Source organism: Mus musculus, chromosome 7 (assembly GCF_000001635.26).
Source record: "Mus musculus strain C57BL/6J chromosome 7, GRCm38.p6 C57BL/6J".
Taxonomy (NCBI): domain Eukaryota; kingdom Metazoa; phylum Chordata; class Mammalia; order Rodentia; family Muridae; genus Mus; species Mus musculus.
This window is the reverse complement of record NC_000073.6, coordinates 40034308-40061119: the sequence shown is the minus strand read 5'-3', so window position 1 is coordinate 40061119 and position 26812 is coordinate 40034308.

Below are 26812 nucleotides of genomic sequence, written 5' to 3'. Positions count from 1 at the left end.
AGAACAGTAATTCTGAGCTGTTGACCACAGTAAAGGTTTCTCCAGTTCACATGTGTGCATGGAAGTGAGAGCCCGAGGCTAAACCTCACAGAAACCATTAGATAAAACGAGCAACATTCACAAAAGTGGGAATCCCAGTGACACGAGGGTTTTCGTGGAGGTGCATAGTTTTCCTTCTTTCTTCTTCTTTTTTTTTTCCATTTTTTATTAGGTATTTAACTCATTTACATTTCCAATGCTATACCAAAAGTCCCCCATATCCACCCACCCCCACTCCCCTGCCCACCCACTCCCCCTTTTTGGCCCTGGTGTTCCCCTGTACTGGGGCATATAAAGTTTGCAAGTCCAATGGGCCTCTCTTTCCAGTGATGGCCGACTAGGCCATCTTTTGATACATATGCAGCTAGAGTCAAGAGCTCCGGGGTACTGGTTAGTTCATAATGTTGTTCCACCTATAGGGTTGCAGATCCCTTTAGCTCCTTGGCTACTTTCTCTAGCTCCTCCATTGGGAGCCCTGTGATCCATCCATTAGCTGACTGTGAGCATCCACTTCTGTGTTTGCTAGGCCCCGGCATAGTCTCACAAGAGACAGCTATATCTGGGTCCTTTCAATAAAATCTTGCTAGTGTATGCAATGGTGTCAGCGTTTGGATGCTGATTATGGTCCTTCTTTCTTCTTTGGGTAGTTTTTTTTTTTTTTATTTTGTTTTTTAGATATATAAGGCTGCCTGCAATATAGTACCTAACCCAGGATAGCCTCAAGTCTGAGGACTTCAGATCTCAGTCCCTTTGCAAAGTGCCAGGGTTATGGGCAGTGCCACCATATATTGCCTCAGACTAATGTTAGCTGAGCCCATTTCGCCTGACTTCACTGTCCCCAAGGAATATATTCTTTGGCTGAATCCATCAAAGCACAATAAAGGACCACTATGAACAGCTTCCCTTCACAGCCAAGTAGACATGTCTGTCTATTGTGTTAAATCCCGAAAGGTGAGGTGGTTTTTTTTTTTTTAATTGATTGTGCTTCATGCAGGTTCCTGGATCCTTACCAAGCCTCCTGCCTCTTGACCACAGACACAGTTAATAACCCCTGCAGGTCATGCAGCGTCCCTGCAATTGTCACCTGAGCAGCATGAGGGGGCAGCTCTTTATAGCTAATTAAGAGGAAAGCAGTGTGAAACAGAGGAAGCTGGGGGAGACAGGTTGGAGAAACAGAGAAGGGTTGAAGGGTTCTGTATGCATAACTCAGTTCTTAAAAGGAAAATTCAACTTTAACCTCAGCTGAGTGAAGGAGTGATACAGTGAAATGTGAAATCCAATTATTTCAAAATGATACAAGCAAGCCACCTCAGCACTATATGGAATATATATGGTGGATAAGAATATGGAACTAGCCTGAGTCCGTCTAGTCCCCATATCATCTTACTATGAGGCTTATATCTCACAACCTTCCTCGTATTGCTTTTTAACTTTTCCCCCATACTACTTTCTATAACGTCTCCATAGAGAGAGCATGTATGCCTCGCATTACACTATCTTGGTCACTTTCCCAGAAAGAAACTAAACTCATGAGATCAACTCTGATCTGAACATTTCTCCGTGCTATATTCTCTCTCCCCTGTCCTCAGGAGGCAACGCAGGTGCTTCCCTTAAGCACATTGATTTCTTAAGCAATTATGATTTTGGAAAGATTAACTTCAACCCTTTAAAAGATTTTTATCAATGTATTACATGTATGCTCGGATTTATCTACCAGTCTATCTTGTCTTTCCTTTTCCTGTCACCCACAGGTCCCCTTCTACTTTCATGTCACGTGTATGCATTTTAAGAAAATCTAGATTCTGCCTGTGAGAAACAAGCTGATATTTGCCTGAGTCTGGCTCATCTCACTTAACATGATTATCTCCAGCCCTATCTCTACAAAGCCTCTCGTGCTTTGTCTGTGAAATGCAACACTAGTAAAATTCTCCTGCCTGAGAAGGCGCTGATCCTTAAACAATCAGGCTTCCCTTCATTTCAAAACCCACCTCGAAGCTCACCCAGACCTCTGACTGTATTTGGCTAATAATTTATGAGATCAAAGCATGCCGGGTCTGGCCTGGTTTAGTTATTGGAACATGTTTGTTTGTCATGCTTTGCTTCCAGCTGTGGAGTTAAAAAAAAATATTAAGAGCACAGAGCTCCAGAGAGACAGAGGCAAGGGGCTAAGCAGTGACTCAGTGAATGCAGGATAATCATAGAGTCTGTGAGCTATGAGCAAAGACCAGGGTGAGTCCTGACCTTATATCCCAGCAGAGATTTCTCATTTGTTTCATTTTTGCAGTGTGACCTGTCCTGTTCGAATAATACCGATCTTTTGGAATTTTGAGGCCTAAATAATAAGCATCAGTTATTTAGTCAGTATCTATCATGCATCAGTACTCAATGAATACTCAGTAAGTACAGCTATTATAACAGTGCATTGTAACATCACAATTTTACTACTACTATAACGACCATTAGACTATGACTACTATGATTACCACTGGAAATAGTGCTTTTCATTCAAAGATCTCTCTCTCTCTCTCTCTCTCTCTCTCTCTCTCTCTCTCTCTCTCTCTCTCTCACACACACACACACACACACACACACACACACACATCAAGGCACAAGCATACATAGCCATATGCATGGTGACAAAGTCTCAGAGCTATGACATGTCTGAACCATGGAGCTTTATTGATCAGGAAAAAACTAACAGAAGTTAAAATCTAGTTGGATTATACAGAACCAAAAAAAAAATCACAACAAACAAAACCAAAAGTTTATAAATAATATTATACCAAACTAAAAATTTCAAAACAACAAAAGAAGCAATTTCCAAAGTGAAGAGATGCCACATAAGAGCAGAAAAAGTGGTCAACTGTTCACCTGCCAGGGCAATGCCCAAAATATATAAGGAAAACACACATACAAGTAATACAGTTTATAAATGGGCAACTGACCCTATGGATGGCTTTCAAAAGAAGAAATACAGATTGTTAATAATGGTCCATAAATATTCTGTATTGTCGGCCACCAATGAAATGGCTGTCAAAAGGGAGTGCATAAATGTCCATGAAACCTGAAGAAGGACTTCTTATCCAGTCTGGGAGGAAATGTAAATCAATGCAGCCACCATAGAGGATGATGCAGAGAGAGAAGGCAAACCTGAAGGACATTGATATCCCAAACTCAAGAGAAAGAAAATTGGGAGCTTTTTTAAAAGGTGTCTATAACACAAGCCCTATACCAAAAGCCCAGGGAAAATCACAGAAAGCAGGAAAGAAACGTTCTAAGAGACAGGACCAGAGAGTATGAGGTGAGAAAGTGTCTTCTAGTGTACTACAGCAAAGCTACGCCATAAAATATCCAAACTATGCTAGCCTAAGCAAGACCTGTACAATGCAAGCACTGGTAGACATTCTAGCATAGAGAAATGTCACAAGACCACATCCCCAAATGAAGAGTTACCTGCTGCGGAGAGAGGGGAGATGCATCTTCTCCAAGGAAGAGCTGCCAGGTAAGCTATCCAATCCCTGGTAGTTAGCCCTGAACATGCACACATGTGAGCAACACCACAGTGGGTTATATGTTTATATTTATATGTTTATGTTATTTACATATTTACAATAATCATTAAAGAAGAAGTCAGAAAGGTGAGAGGGAGTGGAGGCGTAGGGGAGTTTAAGAAGGGAGAAATGGGGTGTAAACAATATAACTTCAGTACTCGTTAATGACAATCTCAAAATATCACAAAAACATTTTTAACTTTTTAAAGGCCTTTTGCAGAAAATTAACATTTCCATTTGTTTAAATATGATAGTAAGTATCCCTAAATTCATGAAAAATCAGGCGAAGGTACTGAATATCCACTGTGGATACTTTCTACTTTTTTCTGGATTCGTGCCTTTTACTGTTTGAATATTTTAACTTAAAAGATGGTTGTCCATTTCTTATTTGTTATTTATCTTTCCCTTCTTTTCTTATCATATTTAATTGTTTAAAGTTTTGTACCCATGGAAGGAGTTACAGCAGAGACTGAAGGAATGACCATTCAGAGACTGCCCCACCTGGGGATCCTTGTGATATAAAATTAGTCTAATAAAAAACCCTAAAGAATTAAAGGTCTAGAGGTGAATCTAACATATGGGGTAGGTCTTCCCCTGTTGGTCACATACTGAAAGGAACTCAAATCAACAAACCAGACACCTGCACAGTCATGCTTAGTGCAGCTCTATGAACAGTACAGTCAGCTTAGTTACCCATCAGTGGACAAGAGTGTGGCATATGTACACAATGAGGTACTATTCAGTTAGGAAAAAAAGAACAAATTCCTATCATTTGATGGAACTGAGGGGCACTAGGTTAAGTGAAATAATCCAGAAACAGAAACACAAATACTATGCATTGTATTCATGTTCATAGGTGGGAAATTTAAAAGTCAACCTGAATATAGAACATCAGTACTGGACAAAGGAAGTGAGGACCCTGAGTTTGACCAATGAATGCTGTGTATGGTAGTAATGTATATCTAAGCCCCATTATTGTCTACAATTGAAATGCTAGCTATTTTTATAGTATGAGTATAGGCGGGTGAGTCTCATTATAAGAACTTCATATAAAGCATGCAACATAGATTGATCACATTCATTATGTCTTAGTTACTTTCTTATTTCTGTGAAAAGGAACCAGGACCAAGGCGACTTGTAGAAGAAGGAGTTTATTGGAGATTACAGTTCCAGAGGGTTGAGTCCATAGACATCAAGTCAGGGAGCGCAGCAGCTGGCAAACAAACTTGGCTCTGGAGAAGGAGCTTAGAGCTCACATCTGATCCATAAACATAAACACAAAACAGAGAGAGCTAACTGGGAATGACATGGGCTTTTGAAACCTCAAAGTCCATTCCCAGTGACACTCCAACAAGGTACACTTTCTAATCCTTCCCTGCTACATCCACTCCAGTAGTGACTCACATGACAGGTGAGTTTCACGGATGGTTGTAATATCAGCTGGTTATTGTAAGCAAACTAAAGCAGTTCCACAAAGACAAGTAGGTTTTATTCTCTCATGTGGAATTTAGTGGGAAAGGGGCACAAAGGAAAAAGAGATACTGAGAGAGATCTACCAGAGATGAGAAAGGGAAAGATGGACTAGAAGGCAAGTCCGACTAAGTGGGTGAATATCATTATATCATTAAAGTTCGGTTTATCCAAACATTACCAAAAAAAATCCATTATTTGTATAGTTCAAGTGTTACAAAAAAAAAAGATTCTGAAGAGGATATGGAAACAGAAATCTTTGTGCACTGTTTGGGGAGTGGATATTGGTCTGCCCACTCTGGAAATCAATCTGGAGGTTCCTTAGCAAAGCAAAAATAAAGGGAACTTAGCCACAGCATTTCTAGGCAGGCCCTTGAAAAATCAATCACGTTGTAAAACACCAGTATTTGCAAATTCCTTATGAAACTATTCACAAGAGCTACAGTATGGAACCATGCTAAGCACCCACTGGTGGAGGGAAGAATGGGGCACACATCATGAATACAGAACATATTATTCAGCCATTAAGAAGTGCTGAATTGTGTCATTGGTAGAAAAATGGATGGGACCAGAGATCATGTTAAGCAAAATAAGCCAGACTCAGAAGGACAGTTACCACCTATTTTCTGTCATGTATGAAATCTGGAATGGGGATGGGGTGCAATGAGAAGGAGATATTTTAGAAGGGGGAATATTAGCAAGAGAAAGAGTATCAGAAGAAAGAAAGGAGGGCTTTAAGGCTGGGTGATGGGGATGTGCTATGGTTTGAGAGAGAATGGCTCCCATAGGCTCATATGTTTGGATGCTTAGTCCTCAGTTGGTAGAATGGTTTGGGAAGTGCCGCGGACCGGCACCAGTCAGCCTCCCTCAATCTGCTGAAAACCCTTTCAGCTCCTGGTTCTTCCTCTAGCTCCTTCATTGGGAACCCTGTGCTCTGTCCGATGGATGGTTGTGAGCATCCACTTCTGTGTTCATCAGGCACTGGCAGAGCCTCTCAGGAGACAGCTATACCAGGATCCTGTCAGCAATCTCTTGTTGGCATCCACAATAGTGTCTGGGTTTGGTGGTTGTTTGTGGGATGGATCCCCAGGTGGGGCAGTCTCTGGATGGTCATTCCTTCAGTCTCTGCTGTAACTCCTTCCATGGGTACAAAACTTTAAACAATTAAATAAGATAAGAAAAGAAAGGAAAGATAAAAAACAAATAAGAAATGGACAATCATCTTTTAAGTTAAAATATTCAAACAGTAAAAGGCACGAATCCAGAAAAAAGCAGAAAGTATCCACAATGGATATTCAGTACCTTAGCCATTCAGTGCTTTCTGGGTTTTGTTGGGATAGATGCTCTTTGGAGAGACTGAAATCCATCCTTTCCTCCTTTTGTATGTTGCTCAGCATCAGTCATGGGGCACGGCTTCATAGGCAGCTGGTCAGAATGGCTTTCAGTTTCCCTGCTTACTAGTTCAAGGTTGGATAGAACCAAAGATTGCTCACTGGAATTTACTGAGAGGAGAGCATCTCAGTGAACCTGAGAGCAGAACTGCTTGTCTGGATGATAGGCAACCCTGCGAAGTTCACGTGGAGGGCGGGGCAACCATCGACACTGGCCAGACATGTGCATGACATGTCTATGGCATGACAATGCCCATGTTTTCCTCCACCCATAAGTAGTGTTTTCCAAGGTCTAGGTTCCGCACTCAATTAGAGAGACTTGCTTGGTCTCCCCACCTTCTTGGCATGTCCCGCAAAGAGCCAATCCCAAAGAAAAAGCGAGACCCACCCCTCTGCTGCCAACAGAAATCCCATTGCATCCTTCAATGGCTTGCTTCAGTTTCATTCTACAGGGCCACCCTGGGGTTACAAGGCAGATAGATGCTAGTCAGGACCACATGGTAAGACAGGACCTGAGTTCTAGGGGTCAGGAAGATGCAGAGAGTAGCATTATCCCCACACAGCACACATGGACTCCTGGAAACTTTCCTGTCTCCACACTGCACTTTAATATAGGAAGACAGAACTTGTCACAAATGGTAGCCTTTTCGCAGCAAACGGAGTCAATGCCTTTTAACTGCTTTTCTGATCTGCATCTGTTTCTACTACAAAATTTCTACTGTGCACTGAAGTCTCAGGCAAAGCTGCACCTGTGTTAAACATTTTCTAGTGCTGATTGGCTGATCAGGACGTGATGGTGTCAAGCTGTGAGGATGATGAATCAAGAGTTCGTTAGCTTGGGCTCTCTTTAGCTGCCTAGATAGCCATTTATTGCCCACCTAACATCCTGTGGCTACCAAGTAAACTCTTTTTGGAATGTATAAGCAGGCCCCTAGCTTCCATCAACCCAAAGTCTAAAAATTTGAACCAATTATGCCTAAGTAATATAGCAGAGAGTTCTCCACTCTTTTGTAGCTAGCCTTCCTGGTGTTCCTGCTAATATAATTTTAGCATTTTTAAAAGATTTATTTATTATTATACATAAGTACACTGTAGCTGTCTTGAGACACACCAGAAGAGGGCATTAGATCTCATAACGGATGGTTGTGAGCCACCATGTGGCTGCTGGGATTTGAACTCAGGACCTTTGGAAGAGCAGTCAGTGCTCTTAACTGCTGAGCCATCTCTCCAACCCCTAAATATTAAGTAACTTGAATTTGTGTTCTCAGGCAATAGATTTGGACATTTGCTTCCTGAATGATAGGTGTATGCACAAGTGGTGACCAGATATGAATATTGGATATCTTCAATAACTCTTCAATTTATTTTTTTAAACAGAGTCTCTCATTGAACTGTAAGCCTGCCAAGTGGGATAGGTTGGCTATCCATCAAGCCCCAGGATCCTCCTTTCTCTGACTTCCCAATCCTAAGGTTCCAAGGATGTGCTGCCTCTTGCAACAAAGTAAACCTCAGACCCTCATACTTGTGTGATGTGCACTTTACTGATTGAGCCACTCCCCAGCCCCAAGGGTTTTGACACCATGCTATTTTTCTCTGTTTGAGTATTATGTCTCTCTCCTGATTCACAGCTCCAGATCAGGACTGATAAAGCCTGACTCAACTTCTGTTCCCATAAGCAGAGTCTCTGGGCCTCTCCTGGTCTCTGTTTGTCCAGTCTTTCCTTCTGTGTACACCTTCCATCCCCTACCTCACTCCTACCATTTTCTTTCCGGCTTCTATTCTGCTGACATAGCTCTGCTTTATTTTATTATTTTATTTTAAATTGAATCTTTTCTCCTTTGAGGAAGCACAGAACAGGCTTCCTGGTAGATAACAATGGACTTTAAAGACTTTTTTTTTTCTCTTTGGCAGCATCCTCAGATATACCTGAAAAATAAGTATCTTTCAAATAAAGAAAAAAAAGAAAAAGAAAAAAGAAAAAATGGAAAAACTTCAACAAGAAGGAAAAACTAAGCCATTACTCTGCTGTAGAGCATGTGGGGTCCTCAGAGGTGGCTGCACTTAGATTTTTGTGGAAGAGCTTTTTGGCCTCTGAAGTGTGCCTTTTAAATGAAGCTAAGTATTTATTTTGGTATCTCTGGAGAGGCTGCAGCAGAAAGGCCAGGTCACTGCAGGGGAGATATTCTGAGATCACATTTATATAGTCGAGGGCTGGGAAGCTGGCTTCAGAAATTAGTTCAGCTATAAATCGTCCAGGCTGTGCTCTGTCTCCAAACACTGCATTTTTCATTACATTGGGGAGCTAATAAATATCATCTTTTATTAATGTAGGGCAGCACCCTTGACTCAGAGGATTTTATTATGGAAAAAGACACAGCTTAAAAAGAAAGTTACTGTGGAATCTTTCATAGACTGATTCATTTGTAGAAAATAAATACAGAATCACAAAACCCAGATCTTACCACAGTATCGGGCAGCCATCCTCGGATAAATCCATCTCTATCTCCTTTGCCCTTGGCCCCTTCGATCACAGAAAGACACTAGGCTGGATCTCTGTGGAACTGTGACTATGGATAATGTCTGCTTGGATGCAATAAAGGGACCGCTAAATGAGAGGAATGAGAAGTGTTAGGAAGTACTATTGGGCAAGTATTGATGGTTGTGATCACCAAGGGGTCTGATGGGATGAAATGTGTGTGCTTGTGGGTACAGTCTACTGAGTTCACTTCATCTTGCTCTTCTGTATTTCTGCATAGGGCTGGCTGACCATTTGGGAATGGATAATCCATCAGTTTACTCTTACCTGGTGAAGACTGATTCTCCTTCTCTTCCTGTAGGGTGGGGCTTTGTGAGACTGCCTTCATCCACGTTGGCAAAGCAACTAATGATGTCTTGTTCAAGTCTTACTTAGGTGACCATATTATTGAGGTTGTCTGTCATATTTAGAAGATACTATACGGCAGCAGATTCTGGTCCTCTGGCTCTTCCAATATTTCTGCCTCTGTTTCTATGGGCCTTAGGTATAGGGGTTATATTGTAGATGTATCAAATGGGATTGAATATCTCATGGTCAGTTGTTCTCTGCATTTTGACCAGTTGTGGAGTTCTGTAATTGTCTACACCTGCTACCAAAGTCATTGCTAGGAAGTCATTCACTAGCACTGTCAAGAATTAAATCACGTTTCCCCACAGGAAAAAAAAAGCATTGATTGTAAGTACATGCTAGAACATCCAACATATTAAGCTATGGCAAAACCTCCTAAGGAAAAAACCACTCTAGTTCCTCCAAATGACATACCAACTTCCACAAACGGACATGAGTTGCCTCTGACCATCTTGAATGTGTCTGTGGTTTAATTTACATGTGGCTAATTCTACAGCAGCTCTATAATTGCCATGCAAACCCCAATATAAAAGCCATAAATATAGAATCATGATATTTCTGGTCTGAGAGGATAGACTTGAGAGATGGACTTAGTGGCTAAAATATCTTAGTGAGGCTTTGAAGGAGAACTTAAATTTTATATTGTGTTTCACTACCCAGCTCCCATTCTGCAACACATGTTGCAAAATAATTATATTAACTTTCTAACTGACCTTGGACTTCCCATTTGTGGCCTTTCAACCCATTTGCACACAATAACTGAAATAACATCAAAGAATGGCAATCTCGTCTCAACAGTGTACTTAAAATGCTTCTGCTTCTATTGATGGGTTCTCTGAAATACAAACTCTGGTCTTTGAATCCTATGTGATATGAGCCCTGAGTGCAGCCTCCCAATTGGCCTCACCCTCCAGGCTTTAGACCAATCTGTATTTCCTTACCTCAATATGCTTTTCTTCTTCATTGTTTTGCCTCTACCTAAAGCTCAACTCTCCTCTACTATTCTAATTCCTCATCATCAGACTCCCATGTATATAAGGTCTTTCATTATCGTAAGAACACAGTTAGCTGCCTTTTTACCCATACATCAAACACCTGACCTGCCTAGCAAATGGTATTGGGACAGTGGGGAGTGATACAATAACAAAGTGCTTTCCTAGCATCCACAAGTTCCTGGGTTTCATCTCCATCTCCAGAAAAAAAAAATAAAAAGGATGAGGCTAGTGACATAAGTCAGGTATAATGGTGCCTCTCACCAAGTCCAGTGATCTGACTTTGATCTCGGAATCCATGCAGGAGGAAAGAACTGATTCCCCTGATTCCCAAAAGTTCTCTCTCTCTCTCTCTCTCTCTCTCTCTCTCTCTCTCTCTCTCTCTCTCTCTCTCTCTCTCTCTCTCTCTCTCTCTCTCTCTCTCCCTCCCTCCCTCTCTCCCTCTCTCTCTCTCCCTCATGCATGCACATGTACACACACACTCAAGCACACTAGATAGATAGATAGATAGATAGATAGATAGATAGATAGATAGATAGATAGATAGATTTCTGTGGTTTTGTTGAGTCTTTTGTCTGTCTTTCTGGCTTATGTCCGTTTTAGCAGCCACAACAGTGTTGGAAACAAAACAGGCAGTCACAAATATGTGGGGAACAAATTTCTTTAGACAGAAGGCCAGAAGGGTGGAGAAGAAGTTGTTAGAAGAAAGGATAAAATAGAAGTAAATGGGGAAATGAGAAGAGGAACTTTGGAATTGTTTTAACACAACCTTCTAGCTAGAATACCTAGGGGAAATGATTGTCGCATTCCCTTGCAGACTTAAGGGAATGAAGCATCTAAGATAAATATAATGCTTTATAGAAGGCCTATTCTGAGTGTCCCAACCTAGCCCAACCTCAAGTTGAGTCTTTTGTCATCATAAGAGAGAAGGTCAGGATACATGCTAGATATATGACTCAAATGAAAAGGAGTCTGTATGATTCCCATATCTATCATCATCACCCCTAGTCCCAGGTGTGATGTCTGTTTTGGGATAGATGTGGCTTCCAGTGGATGGAGTAAAAATGATTCCTTCTGAACAATAGCTTAGATTCCAGGTCTTATTATTTACCCCATGTCTTAGTTACTTTGATACAGCTGTAATAAAATACCAAGACAACTTAAAGAAGGAAACGTTTATTTGGGGGCTTATGTTTCCAGATGGAGGAGCATCCTTTACCATCATGTCAGGGAAGTACTGCAGCAAGTACCAGGCATGGTGCCATGCACAGCCGGAGAAATCACATCTTGAACCACAAACAGGAAATAGGCCACACTGGTAGTACCATATGGCTTTTGAAACCTCAGAACTGGCCCATCATGACATACTTCCTTCAGCAAAGCCACACCTCCAAAGTCTTCCCAAAAAGGGAACCAACTGAGGAACAAGTGTTCAAACGCCTGTGACTTACGGGGGTCATCTCATCCAAACCACCACCCTGATCCTGAAAAGCCAAAAGGAATTGTCAAGATACATCCTTTTGAGTGAGAAAAATGTAAGCTTCATGAGTGGTCAGCTATTAGTTATTGGGGAAAGTAGGATAAGAATTTGATGTAACACCAGCTAAAACACTGATATACGGATGAAAGGAAATGACGTAACTTTAGTGCTCAAGGTTGTGGTCTTCTGCTGGTGTATCTTTCTCAGCATTCTCTCATATGCATGTGAGCTGAGCCACCGTCTCTAACCTGAAAGCCAGAGGGAGATGAAGAGTTATAACTTGATTTCTACTAATGTCTACTAGGGAATGAGGCTTTCATTTTCTTACCCTTAGAAAGGAGATGAGATTTAAGAAATAAAAGCATTCTTTTTGGCTAGGGTGCATTGAACTGAGCCAAGTTATCTGCTTCAAGCAAAAAGAGAAAAAGAAAAAGAAAAAGAAAAAGAAAAAGAAAAAGAAAAAGAAAAAGAAAAAGAAAAAGAAAAAGAAAAAGAAAAAGAAAAAGAAAAAGAAAATCTTTACTATTTGAAGGCTGACTGTGTCAATATTGCTGTTTCTCTCTTCATCTCTGAAAAAGGGAAAATACCTACCAAGGACAATTGCCACCTGTAATTGTTGCCTGCTTTTCTCCTCCCCAGTCCTTGAGTTTTAATCATCACAAAATGAACTTTGAAGAGTTGTCACGTAGAATGATCAGTACCAGTGACTTCAAGAGCCTACAGAAAACTGATCCCAAATAACTAAATCCTTTTCCTCACACTTGAAAATAAAGATGGATTTTAAAATTCTATCTACAGGAAGAAGGCAGCTGAACTATAGACTTTGATTTGCTTTATACACTCTAAGCCAGAATAAAAAACATCACAGTAGCCAGCCATTTTTCCCCAGGTCGCAACCTTCAGTGAAGATGCTTAAAAAGCCCACAGGGGCTGAAGCTGGCACTTAGCATTTTGCCACCACAGGTAGAGTTTAGACAGGACCATAGAACCTGTCAAAACAGAACAAGCAAGGAGCAATTTACTCAGCAAACTTCTCAAGTCTCTAAAACATGGATATAACAAGATTTTTGCAAGCTTTGAAAGTGAATTCTCAGCCTGACTAAAGGCAGAAATATATTGACAATTCATCCTCATGTGCAGAAGACAAACACCAATGTGAACGTTGCTATTGAATTCAAGAGGATTGATTCTGAAAACTTTTAAATTTATTTGAGAAACCTAAAGAATATGATGTAAAATACCATAACTTCTGTACTGGAGAAAGCCAGGGGCATTTGGTTCCAGCCTGTCACTAGGAATCACTGTTGACATCAAAAGCCACTTGGGCAGCCATCTCTGGCACTTAACTTTGTTGGGTTTCAGGATCTCCATGGGAAGGAGACCACAATAAAGGAGCTCGTGCCAGTCCATGAAACATACATATATACAAAGCTTGCTGTGGGTAAGAGAGCCTAGGCTAAGTCCCATGTGTAGGTGCAAGTTTACAGAAGAATAATATTTTGACAAGGATATTCCAGAAGGGAACTTTTTCAATAGGCCAAGCTGAATTTTGGCCAGCAGATGCATGAATTTGATGTGGTTATGGGTGGAACAAATGTTTCTGGCAGAGAGAACAATGAGTGAGACAGTTAGGGAGATGCTAAGTTGCTTAGATCAGAGATGGTTCTGATTAAAACAAAGAAACTAACCCATCAGTTGTTGATGTCAAGCCAAAAAGATGCCAGAGTTCATGTTTTCATTACTGAGTTTAGAATTTGGAATACAACATAATGGCACTCCTAAACGTCTCTGCCCCAGCTTGTGAACTGACGATGGAAGAAAAGAAACTTTGCAGATAGGATCAAGTGTGGAGACCTTGAGATGAGGAGAATACTCTGGACTGCACAGATAGACCTTTCTTGGGAGAGCCAATGAGTGGACCGGAGGATACAGTGACACAATGAGATGGAGAGACACTGCAGGAGGAGGACCTGGAGCTCTGTGCTACTTCTGAGGGTAAAGGGGCATTATGGTGATGCCAGATAAAGACAGCATGGAAACCCAGACCTCAGGACCACAGAAATAAAGAACCAAACATCACCAATGCATGAATGCGGAAGGACATGAATTCCACCCCTCCTGGCCCCACCATTAGCTCTTGTGAGAAGAAGCATGGCCCTTCAACACCTAGAGTCCTGCCTCTGAGAGGCACCCCTGATGCTGACCTGAAGAACTGTAATATAATATATTCGTATTGTTTTCACGTTACAAAATTTGTAGAAATCTATTCCACGGCAACATAAACGGATAGATAATTTACCTGCAATTTTGTTTTGTATATAATTAGTCCTCAGTCTCTACAGGTACTAGCCATGGGGTAGCTTTTTCTGTGTAACAGTTTTGCTTTTTTTTTTTAGTTGTTCAGTGGTTTCATGCATTTATATAATAAATTTGAGTCATTCCCCTCCCCATCTTCCTCTTCTCACTGGAACCCTTCCCAGCAACCCCCTCTCCTACATCCACATCTTCTTCTAAATTTTTAAAAAATATGTATGAGTATTTTCTGTATGCACCGTGCACCTAGTGCCTGAAGATGCCAGAGGAGAGCATTAGATACCCTGAGACTAGAGTTGTGAGTTACCATGCAGGTGCTGAGTTCTAAGCCTCAGTCTGGAAAGATCAGCCAGTGCTCTGAAAGGCTGACCCACCTTCCCAGCCTCTTTTGCCAATAGCTGACTGAGTTTATCTAGTTTCTTGCCTGGGCAGGTGTGGGAGGTCATTTATGTGAAGAAGGACAGCTTATCAGAGGCTACACCACTGAAGAAAATAACAGACACTTCTCAATAGCCCTCAGTTGCCAATATTTCTACAAGTCTTGTGCAGAGCACCCCAACTTCAGGGACTCTGTCATGACGAGAAGAAGAGTTTTCAAAGTATTTCTATGCTGATTCCATATTTAGTGGTGCCAGTTCTTAGAGATGAAGGACTGACAAGCTCAGATTCACCGCCTTAACGACCAGCTCCTAGTCCTGATTCACCAAGAATCAAGAAGAAGTATATATGAAATATATGACTTTGGAATAGGATGAGCCAGGGCTAACTTTTAAACTTGTTATTTATTTCGGTGGGACCTTAAATAACTTCCTTCAATTCTGTGAGTATCAGCCCCTAAATAGTATGCACACCTCTCAGCAGTGGGGTGCAGTAGCGTGAGCCCTGTCTCAGCAACTTGGGGAGCTGAAGCTGGAGATTTGCATGTTCCAGGCCAGTGTTGGCAACATGGCAAGACAAACAAAACAAATACCTTCCTGTTAGGGTGGTGTAAAAGGCCTACACCTTTATGTCATGGGAGCAAACCATTTGTAAAGTACCTCGGACATAGTAAATTCATATATTCCAGCTTCTGATGTATGCGGGCACTCTTCGCATGCATTCCTGAAGGCTGGCTGTGTGACTTCCCAGCACAAAGCCAGCAGAGAACAAAATAATTTGTTTCATCATAAAATTCAGTGTGATGATATTGATGTTGATTCTACCCAGAAATCAACACCATGTGCCAGCCACAGAAAAAATACAAGAAAGGTTATCTTCCTGTGATGTTTTGGTCTGGGAGACAAGGTCTCTTGCAACGTGTGATACTAGAATCTTTGTGGTGGGTGACAGAGGGAACATCAAATCATAACAGTCAAAAAGCTATTCCAAGATCCACTTACTCTCAGTCCTTCTGAATATATTTAGGAGAAAGGCTCCATTGATAACAGTCTCTAGCATCTTCCCTTCAGTAGATTACTGCAGACAGAATAAGCTTGGATTCTCAGCTAGCAGCATAACTCTATAGAAGCCTTGGCACTTCTGTGCCTCACCTGCAGGAGTGAAGTGAAGTTTCTTTGAAGAGTTTTTAAGTGGGCCCCTTTTAAATAAAGGCCTTAGGGTGGGCAGTGCCATCGATCTGGTGAAGTGAATGAAGGCACGCAAACTGAATTGCAAGGTTAAGTTCTAAGAACTAAGTATACTAGACACGGTGCAGTACAGAGAAGATATGTGAGCATGGCCAACATTAGCTGAGAGGAGGAAGGATTTGTTGTTACTGCTATTGTTGTTAACTGGACACAAACACAAACACATTCTGGAAGAGGGAATCTCAATTGAAAACAAAACAAAACAAAACAAAACACATACCTCTATAGAATCATCCTGTAGGCCGACTGTGGAGTATTGTCTTGATGAATGATTGTTGTGGGAGGGTCCAGACCACTATGGGTAGTACCAGTCCTGGGCTGGTGGTCCTGACTGTTGAAGCAGGCTGAACAAACCCTAAGGATCAAGCCAGAGTACACCATTTCTTCATGGCCTCTGTATCAATTCCTACCTCTTGGTCCCTGCCCTGTTTGAGTTCCTGTTTTGACTTCTCTCAGTGATGGCATGTGACTCTAGAGTGCTATGCTAAAGTAAACCCTTCCCACACAAATTGATTTTAGACATGGTATTTTATCTCAGCAATAGAAAACCTGAACTAAGACAATACCCAACATGTCAACCCCAATCTTACATTGCTAATCTGCAGTGAACATCACCTCCAACCAGTTAAGGGCTCAGCCACCAAACTGCTGGCTTTAGACACCAGTCACAAGACCCAGACAACTTGTGACTGAGCACCTGTATTTTCTATTTGTCTTGTAGCTGTGACAAAATGCCTGACAGAATCAGTTTAAAGAATAAGGTTTCTCTTTGATTTGTAATTGTAGGGGCTTTCAGGCATCATGATGGGAAGGAGTGTCAGAGTGGCTCATATCTGTGGTGGCAAGAGTTGGTGGCTGCCACTTCATACCCTGTGGATCACAGGAAACAAAGATGGAACCTGAAATGACTATAGCCTTGAAAGGTTTTCCCCTAGTGTTCACATCCACCAGTTAGGCATCAGGCTCCAAAGGTCCCACGGATTCCCAGAACAGCACTGCCAACTGGGGACCAACTGTTCAAACATACGAGCCTCTGGGAGACATTGCACATTCAAAGCTAATAGCAGCTCTGAACTCAGGGTTTATACAACCATCTTCTTAGCTTAATAATTTGTAGAATTGTTCCTAGGACTTAAGAAAGCTATCTATGCTTACTTATTTATTATAAAGGATGCAACTCAAAAATAGTCCTAAAGAAATGGATGGATTAAGCAACTCATAGGCCCAAATCTTCTCTAGGCACCCTACCTCCACCCCAGTACTTCAATAGTAGTCAGTGTTTTCAAAGCCCCTAGATCCTGTCTTTTAGAAGACCTTCAGTGGGTTTCATTACCTGGTGATAAATTACTATTCCTTTGTAACTAAATTTGGCTCTCCCCTCACAATATGAGAGAGAGTAAAGCTGAGATGCCCAAAATCTCTAATAAAGCCTTGATATTCTCAGGGGTCATCTCTAGTTCCTATCCAACAGTCTTTAGAGATATCTGAAAGTCACCTCATTGACACAGGCTCAGACTTGTTCAAAGAGGTTCCTTGTGAATGGTAACAAAAGCTGTTTCTGTAATTCAGGAAGCTCCAAAGGACCAAAACTAGGACAAAGACCAAATACACATTTCCTATCATACTGTAAATGAGTAAATGAACAAGAGTGCACCAAAATGATAAAGAAATAGACAAAGGAAGGAAAAAGAGGGGGAGGAAGAGAGAGGGAGGGAGGGAGGAAGGGAGGGAAAGAAGGAAGGAAGGAAGGAAGGAAGGAAGGAAGGAAGGAAGGAAGGAAGGAAGAAAGGAAGGAGGGATTAAGGGAGGGGAGAGGGAGGAAGAAAAGGAAAGAAGGGAGTGAAGGAAGGAGGGAGGGAGAGAAGGGAAGAGAAGGGAGGAATGGAGGAGAGAAGGAAGGAAAATAATTCTTCTGCCACTACCACTCTTGTTGTTTAAGCTGTTTTAAGTCTTCCAGACAAAAATTATTTCAACACTTGTTTCTACTTCTCAGAAAACACCATTTCAATCAATGGGTGCTTGCTAGGACTTTCAAATAAGCCCACTCCCTATAGACCAAATTAAGCTGTCTAGCCCAAAGACAGCCATTATTGTTCCTAAGCATGGGACAACAGCGGAGCAGCCAACGTGGTTCAGGACAGCACCAGCTGTACCTCCTTCTCTTGTCTCTGAATGGCAAAATGGACCTTAGTAGGGAGGTAAGGGGATAAACCAGTGCAATCCAGCAAGCAGGCCTCCTCCCATCATACCTCTTAATCCAGAAAAGGAAGCAGTGAGATCCTGATTCCTCTTCAGCTGTGGATGTGTACAAAAATGTTAGTGGAAGGAGCATGATGCCCCATGACTATGTTTGCAATGTGCTCCAACTTTAAGCAGTATCTTAGGATTTCTATTGTTGTAAAGAGACACCATAAAGGAAACCATTTAATTGAGTTGTCACACAGTTTCAAAGGTTTGGTCCATTACCATCATGGTGGGTAGCATGGTGGTACACAGGCAGATCTGATGCTGGAGAAAGAGCTGAGAGTTCTACATCTTGATCCAACATACCACATTTACCACTGTAGTGTGCGTCAGATGATAGCACTTCTATATGTGACCACAATTAAGCATTACCTGGAAGCCAGAATAAGTAGGACAGAGAAAGCCTAACAAAATGAACCTGATGCAAACTTATAATGACATCACTACATGCATCAACTAACCTTAGACCTGAAGGACCTCTTCTGGGCATACAACATCTGTCCAGCCAAGTTACTCTCAAGCAACTTTGTACCATCATATCTGACAGAAAATGCCTGCACAATCAACTTGGGCCATTGACAGCTCATACAGAAAGACAAACAGGATAAAGGGAGATATATTCTTAATATAGCAAACTTCACCCTTTCTCAACCACTGTTGGAAGTAATTTTAAATATATACGTCAAAAATAGCTACACTGTAGAGAGCAACTCAAATGTACTTTCATATCCATAAGAATGAAACTTCACTCTTAACAAATCTCTTCTAACAATCTCATTTCAAAGCCCAGGGTGCTACACATTTCTCATTAGTCCTACAGAGTAGAACTATATACATGCCATTCAAAGAAGTAGTCAGAGCTACCTTGCTCTTACACGTTGCTCTTCCCACCATAGAAGTTCTTATACAAGAAAACTCCGTCAGAGATTCCCATCCTCTTCACCTGGAAACTGTGAGATGTGAACCATAGTAGCCATTGATTGTCACCTCTATGTGAAGAGAGAAATGTACAGGGACACAGGGACACGAGCTGATAGTAACATACAGAGGGGAGTCCTGGTGACAATGACCCAGACATCACCCCGAATCTGTACAGCAAATATTCCACTCTTCCTCGAATGGCAGGAGACACTTCAATGTTTTTTTCAATGATTTCCTTTTACTGACTGAGCAAGTTCAAGTTTGTGGTTTGTTCTTTTATTGCATACAGTCAAATGAACTGTCAAAGGAAGAGAGCAATAAACAGCTCTACCCAGCCATGGTACTTATGGACCACAGCAATGACCATCCCTGCCAGATACTCCCAAGGGTGCAATAATGACACTCATATCTTGCTATTGACCAATAGTTTTCTAATTAAAATTTGTGCCTGATCAACAGGAGAGAAATCACACTTGGTAATAGAAACCTAGCCAACTACTGGGGGTTGGTGAGGTCATGGGTCTTAAAGGATAAGCTCTTCTACTTTCTTAGCCAAGCATAACTCTTAACTTCATTCTAAATAGTTATCCTTATACCCACATATAAGTGTGGCTCTCATCTCTCATCAAAGAAACTTCTCTTTGCATCAGACTTGACACCATTACAGAAAACCACAACAAGTCAAAATACAGAAAACTGGTGGTTGTCAGGCAGCCAACTCCAAATGGCACACACCTCCTACACCTACAGCTCAGGACAAATCATGGAAGAGGGCAACAAAAAGAATGTATGAGCAAGAGGACCAGAGAATCTGTTATAATAACATATCTCCTAAAAATGACAAGGAAGTCTCACCATGATACCACAACTCTATGTTTATGTAAACATAAGACTTAAACAAGAGGGACACCAGCAGATATAGTAATATAGAAGGAGGGAGCCCCACTCCTAGATAAAGAACTACAGATAATCAAGGAATGCTGATGGATTGAGAATTACCCCTTCCCTCACTGGCTATTTGATACCAAGGTTATACAGCCCTGAAGCAGAGGGGGAACTGGGAACTAAGTGTTCAACTATCTAAACCTATGGAGGACATTCTCATTCAAACCACTACGGATACTAAATTTTCTTGTCAGTACCAATAAATTCTGGCACCTTTCTCCTTATGGAAGCTCTCCTTTCCTGCTTATCTTCTGCCAGCTAGATGTAAGGGTTTGTTAGGTGTTCTTCAGACATCCAAAGATTTTTTTTTTTTTTGCTTTAGGGCTTTGGCACTTGATTTTCCCTCTCTCTAAATGTGATGCCTGATCTTGGTTGCCAACTTGATGTGTCTGGGAAGAGGAACTCAGTTGAAAAACTCCCTCTATAATATTGGCTTGTGAGCATGTCTGTGGGACATTTTCTTGGTTGCTAATTGATGTAGGAGGACTATCCCAGTATGGGCTATATCATGCCTAGCCAAGAGGACCTGGGCTTTATAAGAAAGACGGCTAATTGTGAGCCTTGGGCAATCCAATAAGCGGAGTTCCTCCATGGTCTCTATATCAGTTCCTGTCTACAGGTTCCTACCTTGATCTCCTGTCCTAGCTTCTATTAATGATGGACTGTAAATTTTAATTTGGAATGAACCCTTTCCACCACAAGTTGCTTTTGGTCATGGTGTTTATAATGGCAACAGAAAACAAACTAAGACACTGAATTTCTTTGTAAGACCAGAATCTTCTCTTTGTTCATATTTCAGTCCAAGTCTTCTTCAGGCAGAACTTTCCCAGGCATTGGATAGAATATTTCCCTCTACTTCTGACCACCATTTCTTCCAATGCCTTGTTTTATCTAACAGATGGCTAACAGCATTACCTAATATTCTTTGCTGATTAATTTATCTATTTGTTTTAGTGCTGGAGATATACCCTAACCCTTACACATGCTAGGAACATACTACTCTACGGAACTGCCCCACACCCCTTCTTTACCCTTTAAACTGATTGTGTCACTAAGAGAAGGTAGTTTTCCTGAAAGCTCACACGTAGACGTCTTCTCTGCAACAAAACCCAGACTCTTGCATAGTCCTAGTCCTAGTTTACTTTCACTTGCCATGATTAGACATCACAACCAAAAACAACTTTAAAAGGAAGAAATGTATTTGACTTACATATCCCAATTGTAATTGCCCATTGAGAGAAGTCAAGACAAGAACTGAAGCAGAGCCACAGAGGAACGCTGCTTATTGGCTTGCTCTCAGGCTCACATTCAGACAATACTTTGCCTGTACCTCCCAGGGTCATCTGCCTAGGAGGTAGCACTTCCTATAGCAGTTTGGGGCTTCACAAAGCAATCATCAATCAATAAAATGACCCACAGCGATATCCACAGGCCACTATGATGTAGGCAATTCCTCAGTTGAGATTCCTGCTCCTTAGCTATGTCTAGGTTTGGGTCAAGTTGACAAAAACCAACCTGTACAGTCCCAGACCACAGCTGGTACACAGATCTTACTTGTTGAACAATGAGAAAATGAGTAGTAGGTGAGTGTGAAACGATCTGCTCAGCATCATGCCCATGTGGGTAGTGGGTGTATCCAACATCAAAAAGAATTGGTAGTAGGTTGGTGAAAGATTTTCTGTCTGCCAGAATCATATACAAATGGGTTGTGAGTGTGTATAAAATTATCTATCCAGCATCATATCTATGTGGTTGGAAAGTATGAGATTATCTGTTCAACATCATACATAAATGAGTAGAGGTTAGTGTGGTACTTTCTGTCCAGCATCAAATACAAATGGGTAGTGTATAAGTATGGGATTATTTGTCCCATACCATACACAAATAAGTAGTGAGTGGATGTGGTATAATTTGTCCAGCACCACAGCTACCAATACTTAAGCACTCAGTCTACATGGAATAAAGGTGACAAAGTTGATGCAAATTATTTTCAAGATATGATTCTGCATCTCAATATCCTATCTGTCCAAACATTTATTTAATCAATAAACAGATATTCAGATCCCTCTCCAGTGTCCGTCTCTGTGCTAAGTGTTGGGGCATTATGCAAAGAATATAAATTAACTGTCCTCCTGAATGTGCCAATTTAATGGGATAAGACTGCCTGAGCACTTCATAATGATCTGGCCTCATTTCAGAAAAGGGTTGGTATGTAGACACAGAGCAGGAGGGATAGCATTTGGGGCTTCTGAGACCAGAGATGGATTGTTTAGAAAGGAAATCATGACCATGTTACTATGGACGATGAGGATGAGATTGAAAAGGAAGCAAGCAGACCATGAGCTGATGTCACAGAGACAGGAGCCCAGCTCTGCACAGTCTTCTGACCCTTTGTTCTAAGTGTGATGTCAGGACTGTGAAGATTCTGAGCTGGGGAGCGATTACAGATATGATCTAACTTCCATTGCAAGATGATTACATGGGCTTCCAGGTGAATATGAGATTCAAGATGAGTGAATTAGAGTTTGGAACACTTGTCTTAGACTGGCTATCCGGGAACAACTTGGACTGGCATTTCTAACCTGACAGGATAGAGGTGTTTAGGTAGGTAACTGCCATCATGATGGACCTGCTTCCTCAGGATGATGTACAAGTTGGTTACTCACGCCTACTCAAGTGTGCACTGTGAAAGCAAAAAAACTGATGCTCTCCACCTAATCCAGGCAGATGGATTATTCAGCACCACACTGAGCTGGTGCCGTGGTCTGGCGGCATTCATTTCTGTTGTGTGACTTTTCCTGAAAAGACATGAGCAAATGTCTAAGTCACCCCAAACCATGCATTACCCATAAGTGGAGCAAGTGGGATCATGTCATCAGACAGAAAAACTGGTAAAGTAGAGCAGATTAAGAAGGCCCAGGCAATTCTCATAATTGAGAACAGTAGGCATTTGAATCTGCTTCTGACCTGATTACTGTCCTGGACAGCACATGACCACAACACCTCATTAAGAAGACCATGGCAACTGATCCTGTAGCACAGAACACAGAGTTCTCGATGCTGATAAGCTGTCTAGATGGTCCCCAAGGAATAGGCCAATAAGCTTTACACCCTGGACATTTCTTCCTGCAAAAGGTATTTAGTCTCTCGTCCACCCTAAGTAAGTTGTATGCATCCATTTTACCTGATAAACAATTTGAGCAAGCCAGGATTGTCCTTCTCATCAAGAACCACTGTGAGGGAAGCCTTCGTTACCCAGGAGCACTGCCTAAGTCTCCCACAGAAGGCCCCTCAGTGCAACTGACACTAACTTTGAGCTAAGCTGGATTCTTCTCGGCCCACTCTGGGCTCATGGCTGGCCTGAGGGCCCATTCCCAACTCCTCTCAGTTCCCAGCTGCATCTGGGTGTCCAGGAGTTTGGAATCCACAGCCTCAAGGAGGGAATGTAGCCTAGCACCCTTGCATTTTGTCTTCCAAAACAGCATTCACACACTCCAGTGGCAAGGCAGAACACAGACCTCCTCCACCCACAGGCCAAAGAAATTATTCTACTCAAGACTAGCATGGTGAATGAGTTTATTGGGGTGACTTACAGGGGTTGGGTGGTTAAAGGGCATTTATATCATCAAAATTCCCACATCAACATGTGAAATAACTCACAAAAGTTGCATCTCTGTGTTGCCCTGATAATTAAGGTTGAATTCTACCATTGTCCAGATAGCCTTCTGGGCTCAGGGTAAAATGGAGGACTCCCTTCAGTTGCAGAGCTCTCCCTTCTCTGATGTCATCTTGGGAGTTCAAAAACCCCACACATACCTCTATCTGCAGAATGTCATGTAACCTTAGATTATAGGTTCAACTTCTGTGCTGGTTTGTATATGTGTGGCCCAGGGAGAGACACTATTAAGTATGGCACTGTTGGAGTAGATGTCTTACTATGGATGTGGGCTTTAAGATCCAAATCCTAGCTGCCTGGAAGCCAGTATTCTCCAAGCAGTCTTCAGATGAAGATATAGAACTCTCAGCTCCTCCTGCACCATGCCTGCCTGGATGTTGCCATGTTGCTACCTTGATGATAATGGACTGAACCTCTGAACCTGTAAGCCAGCCCCAAGTAAATGTTGTTCTTATAAGAGTTGCCTTGTTCACGGTGTCTGTTCATAGCAGTAAAAGCCTAAGACAACTTCCTTTCTCCCAATAAGAACCAATATAGCTAGCACCTGAGATTCCTGGGGTGCTAATGAGGTATCTCTGTCCCTTATGCCTTTAGCCAATGACCTTTGCCTATCCTGGATATTCTGACCCCTATCCCCAAAACTACATATGTCCTGAATTGTCCCAAGTAAAGTTGATCTGCATCCCACAGCTGGTCCCTATGTTCTCATTTCTGAACTTACATCGCTTTGAACACCCAGACAGACTCCTCAGTCCTCTCTGCTTCCTTTGCCCTCATAGACCTAGATCAGCCGACAATCCCAGGGGCAGGGATAGACACATCTCTGGAACTCCCTGCCCAACTTCTAGGCAGCATTTCATCTCCAGTGATTATTTGCTATCATTGACCTGGAGGAGAGGCTAGTGACTCTCAAAGTTTTTTGAGCTTCCTGCTTCCCTCCAGGAAGAAGTGTTTCTGCCTGGAAGAAATAGCTACCCAGTGGTTTTCCAAGAGTGCCTCTGGTAAAAGATTATAAATTAGAGGCTCAAAGCAATTAGTGTTTCGCTTCATATTTTCTGAAAGTGAGAAGTTCAAGCTGTATGTGTAGGACTCCACTCTTAGCCCCAAGGACCAAGACTCTAAGACAGGGTCGTTCCATACCTTCCCTAGACCCCACAGCTTGTAGACATTCATCCCAATCACTGTTTCTATTTTCCTGGGCCCACCTTCCCTTTTAATCTATATCCAAATTTCGCATCTATTTGGTTTATCCTATTTCTGTCTATGACTATTTTGCCCGAATGTATGACTGACTGTGCTGCCACACATGCATGCAACACACAAAGAGGCCAGAAGGAGGCGTCATATCTCCCTGGAATAGGATTACAGATGAATGGGAACCATCATATAGGTGCTAGGAATCTAACTCAGCTCTTCTAGAAGCTCTTAAACCACAACGAAGCCATCTTGTCTTTCCAGCCCCTAAGATGCCCTTAAGAGAATTCCAATGAGATTGGAGCTATGGTTCTGTTTGCCAAGTACAAGTTTATCTTAACTAATTCTGCATATTATAGCTCTAGTCCCCCAAAACGTCACAAGTCTGAGCAACTGATAATTCCCAGCCTAATGTATCTTTTGTGAATACCGTTTGACCCATAGGGTTCACACCACAATTCTAGTGTCTTTGTGAATTGATGGGTTGCTTTGGAGTACTCTTCTGCATACCTAGTACCAAGTTTGAAATAAGAGCCACAACATTTGAAATAAGAGCCACAACAGACATTTTCATCCTCACAGCTGATGGGGGTGGGGGGGAGGCTGTAATATGCTGGCTTGCCTGGCAGAGGTTTGCTTTATCCATTTGACTCAACACAATAATAGGCATTCCCTTTCCATCTTGAACCTGGTGGTTTGGGAGACAACATGTTATATGATGCCCTACCGAGAGCACACATTTTGGAGGTATTTCTTCCATCATCCATCAGTGTGTTAAAACAAAATGAGGTACTAAGTAGCATGGGCTTCACAGCTGGCAAGAGACTGAGCCAGGATTTCCACTCAAGTGAACCTGACTCCCAGCCTGTGTGGGCTTAATCACATATCATCCTGCCTCCAGCATACAGCTATACATACATAGCTCTCCTATTAATTTTGTATACATTTTTATATACTTACTTTATTGTGTTTTGCTCATAATAAGTCCTCTTGCCATTCCTTTTCCATCCTCTCCCTCCTTCATCCCCACAGAGTTGCACTCCTCTTTTCAGCATCCTCCACCCCAAGCTGATATTTTCACAAATTGGTACCATTATTAAACAATGGTTCTTTTCAACACATTGTGTTTATATTCCCAACGAGAAAAATTATGGCTTGCTATATTTGTGGATGGAGCAGAACCCATAGATTTCATGCTTAAGAAGAGGCTAACTCTAGGAATACAGTGGATCATGTTCTTGGTCCCAGAGATAACCATCACCTTGTCAGAGACTCCCATTGATTCCTGGAGGCTGACCTGATGAAGGGGGGGGCAGATCTTGGCAGGATCACTGGCCCAGGCAGGAAGCCACTGTGATCCATAAGGAGGAAGATGGCTGTTTTTCACATGCAGACTCCATTTGCTGGGAATAACTGCTGCTCTGGAACCATAGAGAACCTGTGTTTGTCACCGGTATGAAGTTTCTGTGATTGTTTGAAGTCATACATATTCTAAGAAAGATTCTCCTTCAGGTAAAGGGTTGAGGCGGTACATGACGGCCTCTCCTGCCTCTGGGAGCCTGTGATGAACACTGTCAGGGCTTCAGGTGAATGTGATACAGAAACATGAAAACACTGAATGATGGGCCTTATTTAATGGATCCAAGAATTCTCTTCTATACCCTTTGAAATGAAGTTTCTGTGTGAGAGGAAAACAAACAAAACAACTTACTCTTGGTGAGGCTGCTGACTTTAAGACATTTTTGGAGGCAAAAGCAGACAGATTTCTGAGTTCGAGGCCAGCCTGGTCTAAAGAGTGAGTTCCAGGACAGCCAGAGCTACACAGAGAAACCCTGTCTCGGAAAACAAAACAAAACAAAACAAGAGTTTAATCAGAATAAATGGGATTACAGGAGTGGCATCCTAATTCTTTGGAACTTTTAAGAAGATTTTCTTATGAGAAGAGACAGCAAACTGGATGTGATGGTCCCTGTCTAAAAACCTGGTTCTCAGAAGGCTGCTACAGGGGTATCCTGAGTTCAAGACCAGCCTCAATTTATAAAACAGCTGTCTCTTAACAAGCATAGACACACACACACACACACACA